The 19,035-nt window shown below is 35.1% G+C and overlaps 11 non-coding genes across 11 annotated transcripts; all 11 read left to right on the top strand.

Annotated features, from left to right (window-relative positions):
* Positions 1–4,081: 4,081 nt before the first annotated feature.
* On the top strand, positions 4,082–4,196 carry LOC141283962 (U5 spliceosomal RNA). The gene has a single exon (XR_012338328.1). It is a non-coding gene; the product is annotated as a U5 spliceosomal RNA (small nuclear RNA).
* A 612-nt stretch (positions 4,197–4,808) lies between these two features.
* LOC141283964 (U5 spliceosomal RNA) lies at positions 4,809–4,922 on the top strand. The gene has a single exon (XR_012338331.1). It is a non-coding gene; the product is annotated as a U5 spliceosomal RNA (small nuclear RNA).
* Positions 4,923–8,866: 3,944 nt separating this feature from the next.
* On the top strand, positions 8,867–8,980 carry LOC141283887 (U5 spliceosomal RNA). Its single transcript, XR_012338254.1, has one exon. It is a non-coding gene; the product is annotated as a U5 spliceosomal RNA (small nuclear RNA).
* Positions 8,981–11,250: 2,270 nt separating this feature from the next.
* Positions 11,251–11,366, top strand: LOC141283947 (U5 spliceosomal RNA). Its single transcript, XR_012338313.1, has one exon. It is a non-coding gene; the product is annotated as a U5 spliceosomal RNA (small nuclear RNA).
* Positions 11,367–11,761: 395 nt separating this feature from the next.
* Positions 11,762–11,877, top strand: LOC141283951 (U5 spliceosomal RNA). Its single transcript, XR_012338317.1, has one exon. It is a non-coding gene; the product is annotated as a U5 spliceosomal RNA (small nuclear RNA).
* A 681-nt stretch (positions 11,878–12,558) lies between these two features.
* On the top strand, positions 12,559–12,674 carry LOC141283941 (U5 spliceosomal RNA). The gene has a single exon (XR_012338308.1). It is a non-coding gene; the product is annotated as a U5 spliceosomal RNA (small nuclear RNA).
* Positions 12,675–13,138: 464 nt separating this feature from the next.
* LOC141283956 (U5 spliceosomal RNA) lies at positions 13,139–13,252 on the top strand. The gene has a single exon (XR_012338323.1). It is a non-coding gene; the product is annotated as a U5 spliceosomal RNA (small nuclear RNA).
* A 2,566-nt stretch (positions 13,253–15,818) lies between these two features.
* On the top strand, positions 15,819–15,934 carry LOC141283953 (U5 spliceosomal RNA). The gene has a single exon (XR_012338320.1). It is a non-coding gene; the product is annotated as a U5 spliceosomal RNA (small nuclear RNA).
* A 468-nt stretch (positions 15,935–16,402) lies between these two features.
* Positions 16,403–16,518, top strand: LOC141283943 (U5 spliceosomal RNA). Its single transcript, XR_012338310.1, has one exon. It is a non-coding gene; the product is annotated as a U5 spliceosomal RNA (small nuclear RNA).
* Positions 16,519–17,197: 679 nt separating this feature from the next.
* On the top strand, positions 17,198–17,313 carry LOC141283958 (U5 spliceosomal RNA). Its single transcript, XR_012338324.1, has one exon. It is a non-coding gene; the product is annotated as a U5 spliceosomal RNA (small nuclear RNA).
* Positions 17,314–17,781: 468 nt separating this feature from the next.
* Positions 17,782–17,898, top strand: LOC141283911 (U5 spliceosomal RNA). Its single transcript, XR_012338278.1, has one exon. It is a non-coding gene; the product is annotated as a U5 spliceosomal RNA (small nuclear RNA).
* The last annotated feature ends 1,137 nt before the right edge of the window (positions 17,899–19,035 follow it).

Raw genomic sequence — 19,035 nt, 5'->3', positions numbered from 1 at the left:
CATGAATGGCTCACTTATTAACATACTGGAGGTCATGATGTGGACAGGCGGTGGTGGTCTGACCGGATACCCAAACCACACTGGCACTAACTCACTCCTCTACAGGACCAGAGCGTCATCCCAGACAGGCATGAGAGCTGAGCAGGAAGCCAACTAAACTAAACAGTGCTTTGGGTCATATAAGCCAGCAGATGTTCATAGATAATGGTGGACTAGAGTCCAAAACATGAGGAACTTCACATTTGTGCATTTATTACTCCTTGTAAATATGGATTAGCCTGTATAAAATGATTTTTATCCATCAAAAAAATTGCACTGCAGAATCCTTATCATAGAGGTCAGAGGTCAAGGTAGAAACTATACCACACATATAGACTTCAAGAATCATGTGCTTGACTAAATTAGTGTGAGAAAATCTGATGCATTTATTCTCTGAGCACGGTTTAAATGCAGAAATGAGTCAGATGGAATATTTTCGCTTTCTGGCCGGAGACTCAGGTTTAGCTAATCTGTTATCTAAAGGGCTCTGAATTCTCATAGCAGACTTTCCATCCTTCTCACTTGATTTCCAAATGTATCTAAACATCCCTGCGTAGACTTTAAACATTGTGTGGTTGGGGCCTTTACCAAACGTTCTTTCATCCCACATGTCTTCCCACACTGTCCAGCACACAGATCCACAGCATGGAAAAAGATTTTAGAGGTGGAATCATGACTGTGGACGGCCACCCATGTCTTACCTCACGCCCTTTGGCCCTGGTCCTGCGAGATGAGTTTTCCTCACTTGTAACTGGCAGGCAGTGAAAGGCAGCGCAGTTTCGGGTGAAGCAGCTTCTTCTCACTCATCCCGCTCTGCCGTGTCCTGTACTGTATGAGAGACGCAAGGACGAGGAAAGTATTATGCTTGTTACTCAGGCCATTTCCAGTGCATATGAATTGTTTTGAGCATTTATTACCTTGAATTCCTAGCAGTTAGTTTTGTCTGCATGATGCAATACAGCAATAAACAGAAAAACTTGAATCATTATAAAACACTGACTCATGAAACAAACATTTCTAACTTTGTCTTGCTGTGTTAGAATGGCCAAGGATCAGCAATCTCCACGTAAAACTGATCGGGCAGACCAAACTCTAGAGACTTGAAACTAGGAGAGATGGTAGTACTCACACCATCTACAATGTCACCAAGGCTCGCCCCAATCGGCCTGATGGGGGCGCTACAGCTATCAAAAGTACGAAATCGCTCATAACTCCTAAATTGTTTGTCACAGTCTCAAGTGTATTATGTTGTTGGAATCCTTGGCTCATGCTGCACAAAACCCACCTCAGATTCATCCATCACTCTGTGAAATTTTCAGGTATTTTGCATTTGACGAAAAACCTTCTTTTGCAAACTAGTCCTAAGTTTTTCGCCCGATCGGAACCAAACCAGTGCGGGAAGAGTTTTCTGGAGAGTGACTATCAATAATTATTAAAACATTGAACTTTAGACTCTCCATTGCAAATGGATGCCAAACTATTTGAAAGGGTAAGGCCAGCTTTTAACTAACTCCTCATTCCGGACAACTTTGCCTTTAGAACCACTGCTGTCAATCAAATCTAGTTCTAGGTTTTCAATCAATCTGGAAAACAACAACAACAACAACACTGCAGTGCAATTCTCTAGACTCTATAGGTCAATAATTATCCCAAAAATTTTGAAATGTACCCTTTGGGAAGCTATAACGGGGTCAAAAAGAAAAGGGACCTGTCCAAAATGCCCAAAGGCCCATAAAGCCCAAATGAAAACTCAAAACTTCGCAAAATCTTGTGAACAGATGCAACAGGTGATTCTAAACATGCATGCAAAGTTTTAGGGAGATTGGACCACATCTGGTATTTTGCATTTTTTTTTTTTTTTTTTTACTTACTTTTGTGAACTAGTCCTAAATTTTTCGTTCAATCAGAACCAAACCAGTCCAGAAAGATTCTCTGGAGAGTGACTAATAATAATTATTTAAAAATGTAACTTTAATCTCTCCATTGCAAAGGGACACCAAAACATTCGAAAGGGTCAGGGCCACTTTTACTAAAAGCTATAACTTTTGAACGGAGTTTGATATCTTCACCAAACTCACAACATGTATGTTAAAGCCGAATCTAAAGTCACATGAAAAAAGTCACAGAGCTTGGCCACTTAGTGGCGCTAAAAGAGGGAAAATGGGCATAACTATGCACCCGTTTGTCCTATCATCATGAAAATTGGTATGCACGGTCTTGTTCCAAAGTGTATCTCAAAAAACATAGCTGCCATAGGCCGATGAATTTTGAGCACCTATTAGACAAGCTTAACGGAGGCAGATTCAAACTAAATGCGGTGGGACTGTTCGGCTCACGGCCAAAAAGGTCTGTGAGGAATTTGAAAGAAATTGGCACTGGGAAGCAATATCACATTTTTCAAGGGCATAAACAGTTGTTTATTGCATGTTTTTTTCCCCACACATATGCACAATATTCATATCATATCCTCATTCCGGACAACTTTACCTCAGAACCACTGCTGTCAATCAAATCTAGTCCTAGGTTTTTCACTCAATCTGGAAAACAACAACAACAACAACAACAACACTGCAATGCAATTCTCTAGACTCTCTAGGTCAATAATTATCCGAAAATGTTGAAATGTACCCTTTGGGAAGAAAAAAACATAGCCAATGGAATCTTGCTTTATCGGAGCCTTACACAGAGCTTGGAAAATAATAAAATAATTTTATTGAACTGTTGGGTTCAGTTAGTGTGCAAAAACAAAAACTTTTGTTCTGGGCAGCATTCAACTGAATCTGGAGGCTTGTAACCTACTTCAATAAGAAACTTCAAATTCAGATTTCACTTAGAACTTCTCTCCAAACTAATTCAGAACATAATAATGTTAACTGCTATTACATGCAAAGTATTTATAAGCTTAATAATAAGTCTTAATAATATACTGTTACAAAAGTGTGATGTGTATTTTGTTGGTGCATGTTTTATAAATCGGTGCTGGGCCTTGATGGAGGTGTGTATGCCATGCTAAATGCCTGTAGTTCTTAATATCTGTATATTTTGTTTGTTTATTATTTTTCTAATAGCTGCCTTCATGTGTTTACTTGTTTTCTTTAAAAAAAATAATGTTATAGGTATATTTAAACACACACATTTCACGTGCAGACTAATTTTAACACAGGCTTCATCATTAGTCCACAAAAAAGGTCCTTTAGTGTGGAGTTTTCCAGCAATTTCTGAAACGTGGCAGGTGTTGTATTAAAGAAAGAGGCAAAGTAAGAGAAAACGCCAGTAGATAATCGAGGATGAGGTCGGATAAAGGGCTCTTGGTGGATGTCTGATGTCATTGTAATATTTATAATCGCTATTAACAACAATATTAACATTAGATGCGTTGTTTATTCACTTGTAATCGCACTGTGTTACGCAGTTTGGGCTGCAGAGGGTCGTACCGTCCATTATCACTACGTGTCGCTGTAGTAAATTAACAAATTTTGCTGAGTTTGTGATGTGGCTAATGTTATAATTCTTTAAATTTAAAATATCTAATATTTTTAATGAGTAATTTCACTTACATCTTCGCATATCAGTAAGGTGGCTTATTTCTTGAATATGCCTCAACTGTTCGACGCTACTGGTTTTAATGAATGTTTCTGTAGATATCTCGTGGTGTGTTGCGAGGCAGCAGTACTTAAAAGATTTTTCATAATGTGTTTTCCCTTATTTCCATCTTTATAGTTTCAGGTTTATCCACATGATAGTAATGTCAATTCTGGAAAACATGTACGTTTTGGTTGTTTTAGAGTTTGAGCTGCTTGTCTAAATTGTTATTATGAAGTTGCAGACTTTGTTGCACGATGACAAAACCAGAAATAGGCCTATGTTCTAGCTAACCTAACGAAATACTTTTAAACAATTTTCTTTACCCTGTTACTTTCTTTCTTTCTTCCACACCATAACTGTGTTGTCAGTATTGTTTCTCAAATACGTTCGTGTTCGCACCGTTCCTGTGATATGTGCTCTTCTGACTGGGTATCTTCCCGATTTGTATGATTTAGTACGCTCATGTTTCATCTCAGATCGTATAAATCTTTCGCCTTTTACTAAAGATTTCCGTGGGGAGGAACACAATGAGTATAAACTAATTTTTTGATGCACTGCAATAATGCGGGGCTATTTCTCTTTGTTTAAAAATAGAATAAAAATGGTTTGTGTTTGAAGGCAATTGGAGTGTTGTGGGTTGTTTTGGATGGATTACTTTGTTCAATATAATATTTTAGTACTCTTTGGCATCTGAACAAATGAAAAGCTTATTTTACTTTTTTAACTTTTTGTTTCTCCCCGTCGGGGAATCGAACCCCAGTCCCCGCACGGGTTCCGAAAATGGTTAAGCTTAAATTCCTTTAACTTTTCCCATTCATTCTCTGTGGTAGTGTTTAACACTACGGATGCAGTAAATGTTTGGCCACACGTAGATTTCATGGCGCTGTTTCATTGTTTCCTAAATTTTCTAAAGTCTTTGATAGCCCAACAGTCATTTGTAAATCATTCGCTGTGGAAGGAAGGATACGCGTTTTACCAAATGGTTCACAAAAATGTTGTTTTGTACATCATACACTTACTTACTGTTAAAGTATTTCGGCCTTATGAACTTAACTAAAATTGTGTAATTGATTTATTGATTGGATATATATTCAAGGCGTTTCTTTAATCTGTTAAAAAAAAAAAAAGCTTATTTCTCCCCGTCGGGGAATCGAATCCCGGTCTTTTCCGATTTATGTTATTTAGTACGCGTTTCACCTCAGATCGTATAAATCTTTCGCCTTTTACTAAAGATTTCCGTGGGGAGGAACATAATGAGTATAAACTAATTTTTTGATGCACTGCATTAATGCGGGGCTATTTCTCTTTGTTTAATAATAGATTAATAATGGATTGTGTTTGAAGGCAATTGTAGTTTTGTGGGTTGTTTTGGATGAATTACTTTGTTCAATATAATATTTTAGTACTCTTTGGCAACTGAACAAATTAAAAAGATTCTTTTACTTTTTAACTTTTAGTTTCTTTTAGTTTAGAATCGAACCCCGGTCTTTCGAGTGATATACAAAAGAAAACATTTAAATAATAAAAATAATAAATAAAGTAACAAACAAAAATGTGGTTTCTCCCCGTCGGGGAATCGAACCCCGGTCTTCCGCGTGACAGGCGGAGATACTGTCCACTATACTAACGAGGAAGTGCCTGTCTTATTGGTAAGCCATAATGGGGTTGTTTAGAAAAGGGACCTGGCCAAAAGTGCTCAAAAGCCCATAAGGCCTAAACGAAAACTTCACAAAACCAGGGGCCTGTTTCAATAAGGAGGTTCAACCAACTCTGAGTTTAAACTTGAACTCTGATTTGACTTACCCTGAGATGGGAAACTCTGAGTTTTTGGTTTCAGAACAGCTGAACTGAGTTAGTTCAATCCACTCTGAGTGGGTTGACTCTGGGTTTAGTGCTTGCACCACGACTATGAAAAGCCCTGATCAATGGAGCTCCGAAATTATGATTCACCATGGCAACAGCTCCCGCCAAAAAGACCTCCACATACTTTGAGCCAATGCTTAACTTTAACTCTTAATAATTATTACGAATATAATTATTTAATTATTAATAATTAGAATATCTAAGGTAAAAACTGGCAGAACAGTAAGTTACTGAACTATTCATTTTCATGGTATCCCACAGGCAAAAAAATTAAAATTTAAAATAAAAAAATAATAAGAAAAAGAAAACAGCTAAACATGGAAGTAAACATAATTCAACAGGTAAAGCTTTAAGCATAAAGGGTTCATGAGTGTAGGCTACATTACTTTACAAATATTCGACATTAAAATATGTCATATAAAAATATAATTCTGTGTCTAATTTCACTTTGCAGCAGCTTTTTCCACATAGTCTAATGCTCTTTCACATAATGAATATATATATGTGTGTGTGTGTGTATACACACACACACACACACACACACACACACACACACATTTTTTGAACTACCTTTTCATCTGCCATCCTTCCATTCCATACAGTAATCAGCTTCATATTCAGTGAGTTTGTGCTCAGTAGGCAATGACACTAAAATTCTCAGTAAGAGCATTAGAGCAAGGCACACTTTCTTTACCGCTCTGCATACAGTGTCTGTACTAAACTACTAATGTGCTCTGACTACCATTTAAAAATGACACAGGTCAAATAAATACGCATGTGGATATGGCTAATCAAAATAATCCTATAGTATATAATAAATAATAATCTTATGTATGAAAGGACATGCCGTTTTTGTCACTTTGACAGTGTCTGCATGATGAAAATATTTGCAATAAATTAATGCACCTAAAAAATGCTTTTCTTACTTAGTATTATTGTCTTGTTGTTTCCAACTAAAAAAACAACAACTAAAGATTCTTAAATCAAAATGCATTTTTAAGAAAAATGTCTTTCTTTTTTCTGTTAAAAAGGTTTTTGAAGAAAATATTCCAGGATTTTTCTCCATATTTCGATGGGAGCCAACTGGTTGAAGGTCCAAATTTCAGTTTCAGTGCAGCTTCAAAGGGCTCTACATGATCCCAGCCAAGGAATAAGGGTCACTGGAAACGTTTAAAGCCCTTTGAAAGCTGTATTGAAACTGAAATTTGACCATTCAACCCATTGGCTCTCATTGTAGACCACTATATGGAGAAAAATCCTGTAATGTTTTCCTATAAAACTTTACTTTTTTCGACTTGAAGAAAGAAAGACATGAACATCTTGGATTACATGGGTGTGAGCAAATTATCAGGAAATATTTTCTCTGGAAGTGAAGTTGTCTTAAGTTGAATATATATTTAATTAAACATTCCGATGAAACTGTTCCATGTTCTTCATCAGCACAGTATTTTAAATGTAATTGTGCTGTATTTCTTAAAAAAAAAAGCTAAAAATGTAAAATGTACATTTTATATGCCATTTGTACAGACTTTGTATTTTGTATTTTAAATAAAACTCTTAATTTTCCACTTTGAGCATGCTTTGAAACTTTATTGAAGGTTTTTTATTGTAATGATTTGTAAAATAACAGCGTTTCTGCTTTCATTGTAATAATCTAGGTAAAATCTGTCAAATAAGGGTTTTACACTGTAAAAAAAAAAACAGTCAAACCACTGGCAGCTACAGCTCCCAAACAAAAACCACAAAGTTAAAGAAAAATATTGTAATTGAAACAATGAAAAATCTGTAAAATAACTTTTTTTCTGTAAAACCTTTAATGAAAATCTCTGTAAAATTATTGTTTTTGCACTTTATTTAATTTTTTTTTACAGTGTACATAAGGTGTTTATTTAATCTTTTAAGTGTATTTTTCTTATTTTGCATATTATCTGCCAATTGGGTAAGAAAAAATAATCTTGTTTCCATTTGCATTAAGATTATTTTTCTTGTTTTAAGTAAAATGCACTAAATTTACATTCCAAAACACTCCCTAAGAAAAGCATTTTTGAAGCATAAATAAATTAATGAGGTATTTAAACATCACTTATGCTTTAAAAAGGGGGAGGAGACCGAAAGAAACTCTGGGTTTGCAGAAGAAAACCTGCTCCTGACCAGGTTTGGTTCACAGAGTAAGTTACCAAGGTAACTGACTCCGAGTATAAGTTACCTCTCTTTTAGAAACAGGCTTGACTTACCCTGCTTTCTCAGGCTTGATAAACCTCCCATTCTGAAACGGGCCCCAGGTTAACACATGTGACAGGTGTTTGTAAACAAGCGTGCAAAGTTTTAGGGAGATCGGACCACAGCTGGCACTATAACAGTCATAAATATAAAAAACATATTTCTATGGCAAATTACCCGTATTTGCCAAAATTACTTTTTTAAATCATTGATTTAACAGACTAATTTAACACAGGCTTCATCATTAGTCCACAAAAAAGGTCCTTTAGTGTGGAGTTTTCCAGCAATTTTTGAAACGTGGCAGGTGTTGTATGAAAGAAAGAGGCAAGGTAAGTCTCAATTTTTACGCGTTTGACTCTTACTTTAGAGATAGAATTAATATTTTTATTGCAATATCAGGGTTTTGCTTTCTTAAGCACACGTGTTTGCTAGTAATGCTAGAAAAACGCCAGTAGATAATCGAGGATGAGGTCGGATAAAGGGCTCTTGGTGGATGTCTGATGTCATAGCAATATTTATAATCGCTATTAACAAGAATATTAACATTAGATGCGTTGTTTATTCACTTGTAATCGCACTGTGTTACGCAGTTTGGGCTGCAGAGCGTCGTATCGTCCATTATCACTACGTGTTGCTGTAGTAAATAAACAAATTTTGCTGAGTTTGTGATGTGGCTAATATTATTCTTTAAATTTAAAATATCTAATATTTTTAATGAGTAATTTCACTTACATCTTCGCATATCAGTAAGGTGGCTTATTTCTTGAATATGCCTCAACTGTTCGACGCTACTGGTTTTAATGAATGTTTCTGTAGATATCTCGTGGTGTGTTGCGAGGCAGCAGTACTTAAAAGATTTTTCATAATGTGTTTTCCCTTATTTCCATCTGTATAGTTTCAGGTTTATCCACATAATAGTAATGTCAATTCTGGAAAACATGTACGTTTTGGTTGTTTTAGAGATTGAGCTGCTTGTCTAAATTGTTATTATGAAGTTGCAGACTTTGTTGCACGATGACAAAACCAGAAATAGGCCTATACTGTTGTAGCTAACCTAACGAAATACTTTTAAACAATTTTCTTTACCCTGTTACTTTCTTTCTTTCTTCCGCACCATAACTGTGTTGTCAGTATTGTTTCTCAAATACGTTCGTGTTCGCACCATGTTTCATCTCAGATCGTATAAATCTTTCGCCTTTTACTAAAGATTTCCGTGGGGAGGAACACAATGAGTATAAACTAATTTTTTGATGCACTGCAATAATGCGGGGCTATTTCTCTTTGTTTAAAAATAGAATAAATATGGTTTGTGTTTGAAGGCAATTAGAGTGTTGTGGGTTGTTTTGGATGGATTACTTTGTTCAATATAATATTTTAGTACTCTTTGGCATCTGAACAAATGAAAAGCTTATTTTACTTTTTTAACTTTTTGTTTCTCCCCGTCGGGGAATCGAACCCCAGTCCCCGCACGGGTTCCGAAAATGGTTAAGCTTAAATTCCTTTAACTTTTCCCATTCATTCTCTGTGGTAGTGTTTAACACTACGGATGCGGTATATGTTTGGCCACACGTAGATTTCATGGCGCTGTTTCATTGTTTCCTAAAGTTTCTAAAGTCTTTGATAGCCCAACAGTCATTTGTAAATCATTCGCTGTGGAAGGAAGGATACGCGTTTTACCAAATGGTTCACAAAATGTTGTTTTGTACATCATAGGCTTACTTACTATTAAATTATTTCGGCCTTATGAACTAAACTAAAATTGTGTAATTGATTTATTGATTTGATATATATTCAAGACATTTCTTTAATCTGTTAAAAAGTAAAAAAATAAATTTAACCACGGTCTTTCGAGTGATATACAAAAGAAAACATTTAAGTAATAAAAATAATAAATAAAGTAATAAGCAAAAATGTTGTTTCTCTCTGTCGGGGAATCGAACCCCTGTCTTCCGGGGGCCAGCCGCACGTAGCTGTAGAGCGCTGACTAGCCAATAGAAACGAAGGACGGCCCAGGGAGGCGGGCCGAATAAATTACACACAATTAGAGGTTCGAATCCCGCCTCAGCCACAAATACCACAAAATGAATTTGTAATCGTTTTTCATCTAGATGCACTTTAAGAACGATTTACATATAATAAACAAAATAAAAAACAAACCGAAAGATAAAAATAAACTTGTAATAATTGTTCTTGTGTAAGAATTTTAAAATGTGCAACAATCTTAATAAACATTTACAATATAATAGGGTATATTAACCTGTAACCTTTTCACCTGATGACCACTGTTTTGTTTTTACGTCAGAGTTCGAGATCAACGCAATTAAGCTGTCAAACCGACAAGGTAAGTTGAAAACTTGTAAAACCTGTCTGAAGGAAGTTTAGACTGTAAATACTTGTTGACAATTCGGTAAACAGATCTCTCTCCGATCGTAAAACGGGTCTCCCCTGCCCTGGGAAATGAATGATTGACAGATGACACTACCACGCTTTTTAAATTCTCCGCCACGGAAACAAACGAAGCAGCGGCATGAAGTCTACGTGTGGCCAAAAGTATATCGCATCCGTAGTGTTAAGCACTACCATAGAGAATGAATGGGAAAAGTTAAGGGAAGTTAAGCTTAACTATTTTCTCCGCGTGCTAACGAGGAAGGAACTGATAAGTTTAGGCGGGATGTGGGTCTTATAGGTTACGATTATAAAACGTACTCACCATTAAAGCGCAAAATAAAAGTCCCATGTGGCGTAGCAGTAAACAGGCGCTTCCTCGTTAGTATAGTGGACAGTATCTCCGCCTGTCACGCGGAAGACCGGGGTTCGATTCCCCGACGGGGAGAAACAACTTTTTTTTTTTTTTTTTTTTTTTATTATAGCCTACTTAATAATATAATAAGAGTAAATGGGCCACTATTGACGGTTACATATTCTCTTATTTGGACTAGTCAAAATTATTTAAATTGTTTAAAAAATGTATTTATTAATTTTAAAAACTACTGGATCTGATTTGTGCTTAAATGCTTTAAATTGTGTAACAAGTATAAATTGTGCCTACTTTATTATTTTATAATATCATATACATTATTATATTAACAGAAATGACAGAAAAGGTGATTTCTATTAATATAATAGCCTTTAGTTCACTTAGCAGACAAGTTTAACCAAAGCAGTTCAAAGTGTACATTTAAGAAGTGGTTGTCAAAGCGTTCACATTACAGTGAGAGAGACTGATAGTGTTGAAAATGTAAAGCTTGTTTTCTACCATGCCAGTCAAGCGAGTTGATTCCGTGAGAGTGATGACGAAACCGGAAGTAAGCTATTTTACCCACAATGCAATGGGGGTACAGTTCATTTTACTTAAGTATTTTTAATTTTATACACCCATACACTCTTGTTTGTTATGTAGTGTAGTAACATAGTCATTTAACGGTATTATACGTTGTTCTTTACCGTTATACTTTTAGTACTGATGTAGGTCATAGTGTAACCGTTCTTGTGAAATGTGTTCCTGTCACTCGAGTACGTACTGGTGTTTTTGAAGAATTCAGTACACTCATGTTTCTCTTCAGATCGTATAAATCTTTCGCCTTTTACTAAAGATTTCCGTGGGGAGGAACACAATGAGTATAAACTAATTTTTTGATGCCCTGCTTAACTGCGGGGCTTCTCAATCTTGTTGAATATCAGATTATCTTATATATCTTGTATTTTGTCATGAGCTGTGATAGGTTGTTTCGATTAATTTTGCATGGAGTTTGCCAGGTAAGGGTTTAATGTTCTGCAATGAAAGATAATATTTAGCATTTTGTTGCTCAAACCACACACTCACACAAAAAGAAGTTCTGCCATTTTTGTAAGTGTGTTTCTAAGTAAGCGCTGGTCACTTTCATTTTGTGCTCGTGTCAGAGAATTTTTTTGTGTGTGTTCACTAATGAGACAGTGCCCTCTTTTGGTCAGTTGTATATTTGTGTCAGCCTAAAAGTAATCGTCTGGTTGCCACCGTTCTAGTGAAATGTGTTCCTGTACCTCGAGTACGTCCTGGTGTTTCCTTAAAACTAGTACACTCATGTTTCTCTTCAGATCGTATAAATCTTTCGCCTTTTACTAAAGATTTCCGTGGGGAGGAACACAATGAGTATAAATTAATTTTTAGATGCTCTGCTTCACTGCGGGGCTTCCCAATCATGTTGAATATCAGATTAGTACAGTGAATCATTTTTTTGTTTAAAGTCGTAGAGAGTTTGTTGAAGATCTTCAAGCTTGATTTTATATTTTTTGCGATGATGAATTGAATGTTTTTGTTTAATGGTAACATTGTTTTTTGCCAGAAAGTTTATATTTGAAATATAGTAATTTTGCACACAATTTCAATGTAACGATAACAGTAATTTAAACGCCTGAGATAGTATTTTCAGAGTTTAATTGTTGGAAGCATGGCTGTACAAGAAGCTGTATACATTCATATTTTATTTTGCTCTATTTTTCCCAACACAATAAAGAGACAATTTATACCACGTTTACATTAATGTGTCAAAATAAGCTCATCTCTTTTGTTTAAGTGTTTGTGTTAGCTTCAGTAAAGAGAACATTTCCTTTGTATTCACTAATGAAATAGTGCCCTCTTTTGGTCAGTTGCACACCTGTGTCTTTATTTAAAATACTTAAAATCCTATTTAAAACACACAAAAAGAGAAGAAAGAATAAACTGCTGTATAATATTATGCAAAATGTATATGTGTTATACAAAAGTATCCATACAAAATAATCAAATGCTAAATGTGTCTGTCAGGTTCCTACCGTTCTTGTGAAATGCGTTCCTGACGCTCAAGTACGTACTAGAGCTGTTAGGAAGTTAGTACACTCATGTTTCTCTTCATATCGAATAAATCTTTCGCCTTTTACTAAAGATTTCCGTGGAAAGGAACACTATGAGTATAAACTAATTTTTTGATGCCCTACTTAATTGTGGGGCTTCTCAATCCGGTTTAAACATCAGATTTATTTGACAGTGGTGCTTATGTAAGACAGTGCTGGATGTAGAAGTTTTGTATTTATTTATTGTAATTTACTTCATTGTGCACATAATTGAGCACAGATTTTTTATAATATTTGACAAAATAAAATTACCTTTGTTTTAATGTTGTTTTATTGTTTGTGTTAAGTTAATTTTCTTTGTATTCACTAATGAGATAGTGCCCTTTTGGTTAGTTGCAAATGTGTCTTTTAATCCGATATCATGACATTTTTTATACTTAGCCTATTTAATAACACGAAAAGAAAAGACTGAATGGATTGCTTTATTATAGTATACAAAATGTTCTAGTATCCAGTCACACAACAAATAATCAAATGCTAAATGTGTCTGTCAGGTTCCTACCGTTCTTGTGAAATGCGTTCCTGACGCTCAAGTACGTACTAGAGCTGTTAGGAAGTTAGTACACTCATGTTTTACTTCATAGCGAATAAATCTTTCGCCTTTTACTAAAGATTTCCGTGGAGAGGAACACAATGAGTATAAACTAATTTTTGATGCCCTACTTAAATGTGGGGCTTCCCAAACCTGTTGAATATCAGTTTATTTCAATGAAACAACTTTGTTTTGTTTTAAGTTGTAGTGTGGTTGTTGAATAGCCTGGGTGCCCCCATGCTGCTTTCCGCGCAGGGCGATTTTATTCAAGTTGGAAGGTAGCATGGAAACCATGGACCAAATTTTCACCTCAGATAGGGAACCAATCACAGAACGAGGAGGGAGCAGCGAGACGATGACGCCTTCTATGCGACTCACCGAAGCAGTTTGTTTATAACTATGGATCCAGCATGGCAGCAAGTTATCATTCGATGCAGCCGTTCACATGTCGCGCCTAAAAACGCGTGTAAAACGCTAGGCGCGTCGCTTTCTCCTTTCTAAACCGCTCTGTAGCTTGCGCATGGAAAACGCGAGCGCGTCGCAACCGCGTCGCTTCCATTATGCGCGCATACCGCGCGTCTACATTTGAAATAACGAACTTTAGCGCGCAAAAGACGCGACATGTGAACGGCCCCTTAGATAGTGTTCTAAGTAGTTTAGAACGCAAGTTTATTTTGAAAAAAAGAGCAACTTTTGGCGTTAAACCATCGCTCTGTATACGTCATCCGGTATGATTGAAACGATTGGCTATGAGCTACGCACAGGCGCATTTGATAGACATTCGTAGCGCCCAATAAACGGCTCTGGGTATTCGTAAACCACGCCTCAAATACGAGAAAATGAACATGTGGTTCCCAGACCACGAATCATGACGAAGTCATAACGTGGTCTGGCGTTAGCCAGGCTAGTTGTTGAAGGTCTTCAAGGTTGGGTTTATATTTTTTACGATGATGAATAGAAATTTTTTGTTGAATGGTAACGTTATGTTTTTTTGCCAGAAAGTTTATATAGGAAATATAGTAATTTTGCACACAATTTCAATGTAACGATAACAGTAATTTAAACGCCTGAGATAGTATTTTCAGAGTTTAAAGGTTGGAAGCATGGCTGTACAAGAAGCTGTATACATTCATATTTTATTTTGCTCTATTTTTCCCAACACAATAAAGAGACAATTTATACTATGTTTACAGTAATGTGTCAAAATAAGCTCATCTCTTTTGTTTAAGTGTTTGTGTTAGCTTCAGTAAAGAGAACAATTCCTTTGTATTCACTAAGGAAATACGCCTTATTCAGCCCGCTGCCATTTTGAATCGAAAACGAGGCTGTGAGGGATAGCAGTCCAGCAGCGGCCACTGTGGCGCATTGTTGCGTACCGGGATGTAGATCGTATAGCCGTAAAATAATAGGTCATTTCACATTTTTCCACAGGAAAAAGAGCTCCAGAAAACGTGGATTGATCGACAGGACATATAACCTCACTTTCAGGTAACAATATTGCATTTAAGAAAATGACTGTGGAAACTAGCCGGTTGGCTAATTGCTAATTTATAATGCCAGCATGTTTATCTTCCTTTAAACGTTTACGCAGAGCTAACATGTTATGTACTACTACAACAACTAAACTAAATATCTCCATTTTGTATAGATTACAAAGAACACAAAAGTGCTCAACATTTTACTCAGGATTGTTTTTCAAAAACACTGACTGGAATTAGGACGCTTGAAGAGGGTTCAGCTCCGTCTGTGTTTACCTGGACTCTAAGACCTCACGAAAAGAAAACCTTGCGATTGTAAATGAAAAAGATATTCTTTTTAAATGATGTTTTAAAGATTAACATGTTTAATAGTTTGTGTTAAGAGCCTGCAGTTAGATCGTAAGCCTCTTTCAGACAACATGTTAAGTCATACAAAAAACAGTGGGTTGAAAGTTTATTTTTATGCAAAGCGATCAAAAGATAACATTTATTTATTAGTTTGCCATGTAGTGTTTGATGTCAACCCCTTTTAAAATCGCAAAATGATATTCAGAACATTATTTTTTTGTTTCTGTCATGTTTATCGTAATTTCATAATAAAGGTCGGGAAGACGCTTATGACCTAGCTGCAGGCTCTTAACACAAACCATTTAGCATTTTAATCTATATAACATCATTTGAAAAACTCTGTGTAAGCGTTTAAAGGAAGATAAACATGCTCCCATTAGAAATTAGCAGTCTTTCCACAGTCATTTTCTCAAAAAAAATGCAATATTGTTACCTGAAAGTTAGGTTATATGTCCTGTCGAACAATCCACGTTTTCTGGAGCTCTTTGTCCTGTGGAAAAATGTGAAATAACCTATTATTTTACGGCTATACGATCTACATCCCGGTACGCAACAATGCGCCACAGTGGCCGCTGCTGGACTACTATCCCTCACAGCCTCGTTTTCGATTCAAAATGGCAGCGGGCTGAATAAGGCGTATAGTGCCCTCTTTTGGTCAGTTGCACACCTGTGTCTTTATTTAAAATACTTAAAATCCTATTTAAAACACACAAAAAGAGAAGAAAGAATAAACTGCTGTATAATATTATGCAAAATGTATATGTGTTATACAAAAGTATCCATACAAAATAATCAAATGCTAAATGTGTCTGTCGGGTTCCTACCGTTCTTGTGAAATGCGTTCCTGACGCTCAAGTACGTACTAGAGCTGTTAGGAAGTTAATACACTCATGTTTCTCTTCATATCGTATAAATCTTTCGCCTTTTACTAAAGATTTCCGTGGAAAGGAACACTATGAGTATAAACTAATTATTTGATGCCCTACTTAATTGTGGGGCTTCTCAATCCGGTTTAAACATCAGATTTATTTGATAGTAGTGCTTATGTAAGACAGTGCTGGATGTAGAAGTTTTGTATTTATTTATTGTAATTTACTTCATTGTGCACATAATTGAGCACAGGTTTTTTTTTATAATATTTGACAAAATAAAATTACCTTTGTTTTAATGTTGTTTTAATGTTTGTGTTAAGTTAATTTCCTTTGTATTCACTAATGAGATAGTGCCCTTTTGGTCAGTTGCAAATGTGTCTTTTAATAAGATATCATGACATTTTTTATACTTAGCCTATTTAATAACACGAAAAGAAAAGACTGAATGGATTGCTTTATTATAGTATACAAAATGTTCTAAGTATCCAGTCACACAACAAATAATCAAATGCTAAATGTGTCTGTCAGGTTCCTACCGTTCTTGTGAAATGCGTTCCTGACGCTCAAGTACGTACTAGAGCTGTTAGGAAGTTAGTACACTCATGTTTCACTTCATAGCGAATAAATCTTTCGCCTTTTACTAAAGATTTCCGTGGAGAGGAACACAATGAGTATAAATTAATTTTTTGATGCCCTACTTAATTGTGGGGCTTCCTAATCATGTTGAATATCAGTTTATTTCAATGAAACTACTTTGTTTTGTTCTAGTGTGGTTGTTGAAAGTCTTCAGGGTTGGGTTTATATTTTTTGCGATGATGAATATAAATTTTTTGTTGAATGGTAACGTTATGTTTATTTTGCCAGAAAGTTTATATGAAATATAGTAATTTTGCACACAATTTCAATGTAACGATAACAGTAATTTAAACGCCTGAGATAGTATTTTCAGAGTTTAATTGTTGGAAGCATGGCTGTACAAGAAGCTGTATACATTCATATTTTATTTTGCTCTATTTTTCCCAACACAATAAAGAGACAATTTATACTATGTTTACATTAATGTGTCAAAATAAGCTCATCTCTTTTGTTTAAGTGTTTGTGTTAGCTTCAGTAAAGAGAACAATTCCTTTGTATTCACTAATGAAATAGTGCCCTCTTTTGGTCAGTTGCACACCTGTGTCTTTATTTAAAATACTTAAAATCCTATTTAAAACACACAAAAAGAGAAGAAAGAATAAACTGCTGTACAATATTATGCAAAATGTATATGTGTTATACAAAAGTATCCATGCAAAATAATCAAATACTAAATGTGTCTGTCAGGTTCCTACCGTTCTTGTGAAATGCGTTCCTGACGCTCAAGTACGTACTAGAGCTGTTAGGAAGTTAGTACACTCATGTTTCTCTTCATATCGTTTAAATCTTTCGCCTTTTACTAAAGATTTCCGTGGAAAGGAACACTATGAGTATAAATTAATTTTTTGATGCCCTGCTCAATTGTGGGGCTTCTCAATCCGGTTTAAACATCAGATTTATTTGATAGAAATGCTTAGCAGCGTTGGATGTTTTTTGTTAAAGATTTTTTAAATATGTGCATATTAATTCTGCACATAATTGAGTACATATGTTTTATAATGTTTGACAAAATAAAAATACCTGTGTTTTAATATTTGCGTTAGGTTCAGTGAAGACATTTCCTTTGTATTCACTAATGAAATAGTGCCCTCTTTTGGTCAGTTGCATATCTGTGTCTTTTAATCAGATATCGTGACATTTTTATATACTTAAAAGCCTATTTAAAAACACGAAAAGAAAAGACCGCATGGATTGTTTTATTATAGTATACAAAATGTTCTGAGCATCCAGTCACACAACAAATAATCAAATGCTAAATGTGTCTGTCGGTTCCAACCGTTCTTGTGAAATGCGTTACTATACGTACTATACGTACTAGCGCTGGCTGTTAAGTTTATACACTCATGGTGCTCTACAGATCGTAAATATCTTTCGCCTTTTACTATAGATTTCCGTGGTGAGAAATACCATATGAATAAACTAATGTTTTGATGCCCTGCTGCTTAATTGTAAGGCTTCTTAATCTGATTTAAACAACATATTTATTTGATAGTAGTGTTTATGGCAGCGTTGGATATGTTGAAGTTTTTTTTTTATGATTATATATAAGAATACTTATTTCTGCACATATTTGAGTACAGATGTTTTATAATGTTTGACAAAATAAGATTATCTTTGAGTAATGTTTGTGTTAGCTTTTGAAAAGAGAATATTTCTTTTGTAGTCACTAATTAGTGAGGGGATTTATGGCTCTGAGATCTTGGCGATCCGTTTGGCTCTTTTTAAATATTTTGTCAGTTTTAAACAAGTTGGCTTAATCAGAGTTAATTGACCATATGCACGAATTACTTCCTTGTTTAGTCAAATCATTTTCGGTCAACTGTACTGTGCGGTAATTTGAGCGTAGCCTACTTTGTTCGTTTTCTCTACATAATCCATTCGCAATCGAAGAAACGTGTTGTTTATCTAAGAGGACCAAACGTCCATGTATTCCGTTTCAAGAATGACAAATGCCAGTTTAAAATATGTGCGAGTCAATCGGCTAAATATGCGCGAGTCATTGCAATGATTGACAGTAATAACCGGACCAAACAAATGACAAGCTGATGTAAAAAAAAAAAAAGAGATTAAATGATTCAGACTAATTTCAGAGTAACAAAACTACAGCAGTAACAAGTTTGTGTTGGTTGAATATAGGCTATTTAATAGCTTTTACAGTTCAAGAAAAAACTTAAAAGATGTAAATTATTAAATTATTAAAATATTAAATTAGTTATTAAATATTTCAAATTCCTATCGATTCATGTTGAGTGCATTATTTAATTATTATACCATCAATATTTAATGTATTTGTAGTGAACTATATGTTAGTATTTAAATAATTCACCTTAATAGGCTGTTTGTGCACTTGCTTCTGCACTTGCTATACTCTCTCTCTCTCTCTCTCTCTCTCTCTCTCTCTCTCTCTCTCTCTCTCTCTATATATATATATATATATATATATATATATATATATATATATATATATATATATAGGCGGAAAAAGTACTACAATTTATTATACTAGTAATTTTATAATAAATCGATAAGCAAGACGTCTTGAAAATATAGGGATTTTAAAAGGTGGCTGCACAAATAATCCTCTGCTGCCATC

This window comes from Garra rufa, chromosome 13 (genome assembly GCF_049309525.1).
Source record: "Garra rufa chromosome 13, GarRuf1.0, whole genome shotgun sequence".
Classification (NCBI taxonomy): Eukaryota; Metazoa; Chordata; class Actinopteri; order Cypriniformes; family Cyprinidae; genus Garra; species Garra rufa.
The sequence above is the reverse complement of the archived record's forward strand: the minus strand, read 5'-3'. Positions and strand labels throughout refer to the sequence as shown.